Source organism: Orycteropus afer, unplaced genomic scaffold, assembly GCF_000298275.1.
Source record: "Orycteropus afer afer isolate SDZICR_OR568_19922 unplaced genomic scaffold, OryAfe1.0 scaffold00258, whole genome shotgun sequence".
Taxonomy (NCBI): Eukaryota; Metazoa; Chordata; class Mammalia; order Tubulidentata; family Orycteropodidae; genus Orycteropus; species Orycteropus afer.
Window position 1 is genome coordinate 2,381,839 of NW_006921845.1, and position 2,082 is coordinate 2,383,920.

The window sequence follows — 2,082 nt, forward strand, 5'->3', positions numbered from 1 at the left end:
ACCTTCCTTCCGAGGAGTGGCTGGTGGGTTTGAACCGCCAGCCTTCTGGTTAGCAGTCAAGTGCCTTAGCCACTATGCTACCAGAGCTCCCTCATAATGTAGTAGCAGTACAGTAATTACCATTTACTGAGCCATTAGTATGCAACAAGCACTGTTGTTGTCAGGTGCTGTCCAGTCAGTCCTAACTCATTGTGAACCTACATACAACAGAACGAAACTACCCAGTCCTACACCATACAGTCACTGATGTTTGAACCCACTGTTGCAACCATTGTGTCGGTCAATCTTGTTAAGGGTCTTCCTTTTTCTTTGATCCTCAATCAATCATGATGTCCTCCTCCAGTGACTGGTCCCACCTGATAACATCTCCCAAAATACGTGAGATGAAGTCTCACCATGCTTGCTTCTAAGGAGCATTCAGGTTGTACTTCTTCCAAGATAGATTTGTTCATTCTGGCAGTCTGGGGCATACTCAATATTCTTCATCAACACCAGAATTCAAAGGCATCAGTTCTTCAGTTTTCCTTCTTGTCTACTTTTGCATGCATATGAAACAAATGGAAATACCACAGGTTGGGTCAGGCACACCTTAGTTCTCAAGGTCATATCTTTGCTTCTTAACACTTTAAAGAGGTCTTTTGCAGGAGATTTGCCCAATACAATATGTTATTTGATTTCTTGACTGCTGCTTCCAAAGGCATTGATTGTGGATCCAAGTAAAATTAAATTCTTGACAACTTCAATATTTTCTGCATTTATGATGATGTTGCTTACTGGTCCAGATGTGTATTTGTTTTATATTGAAGTGTAATCCAGACTGAAGGCTGTAGCCTTTGATATTCACCAGTAAATGCTTTGAATCCTATTCCCTTTCAGCAGCATATCAGAAGTTATTAGTAAGTCTTCCTCTAATACTGATGCTGTGTTCTTCATCACATAATCCAGGTTCTTGGATTATTTGCACAGCATACAGATTAACAATGGTGAAAGGATACAACCCTGACACATACCCTTCTTGATTTTAAACCATACAGTATCCCCTTGTTTTGCCTCTTGGTCTATGTACAGGTTCCACATGAACACAATTAAGTGTTCTGGAATTCCCATCCTTCGTAACGTTATCCATAATTTGTTATGATCTTCAAAGTCAAATGCCTTTGCATAGTCAATAGAACACAAGTAAATGTCTTTCTAGTATCCTCTGCTTTCAGCCAAGATCTATCTGACATTAGCAGTATCTTTCATTCCATGTCCTCTTCTGATCCAGAATTTCTGGCAGTTCCCTGTCAATGTACTGCTGCGACCAATTTTTAATTATCTTCAGCAAAATTTTACTTGCGTGTTATATTAACGTGATATTGTTCAATAATTTCTACATTCTGTTGGATCGCTTTTCTTTGTAATAGGCACATATATGGATTTCTTCTAGTCAGTTGACCAGGTAGCTGTTTTCCAAATTTCTTGGCATAGGTAAGTGAGTGCTTCCAGTATGGCATCTATTTGTTGAGACATCTCAATTGGTAGTCCATCAATTCCTGGACCCTTGTTTTTCCTCAGTGCCTTCACTGCAGTTTGGACTTCTTCCATCAGTACCACTGGCTCTTGATCATATGCTACCTCATTCCATGGTTGAACACTGACCAAATCTTTTTGGTATTGTGACTACTTTGGTACAAGCACTTTCCTAAATACATATTTTGTCTCAGTTTAATCCTCATCCCACCTTATAAAGAGGTATTTATACTCTCATTTTATAAAGGAGAAGACTAAGACTCAAGAAGTTAAGGAGTAGCAGTTCCAGGATTCAAACACTGCCACTAATTTGGTATGTTCCATCAGAACTGCCAGATTCTATAATCACTGTTCTCATTCCTGAAGTCTTCAAACATTCATTCTATTGTTTTTCCCTTCCCTTTGCTTTCTTCCTTGCCCTAAAGCTATTCGGCACACCTGGGGCAGCTTAGCTCACTCACAGTTAAGTCCAAATTGTTTAGTTTTCTCTTCTCTGTAAATTAAATGGATAAAATTTTCATATGTGGAAATTTGTCTGATTTTTTTATATGGTAAAGTAATGACAGACCT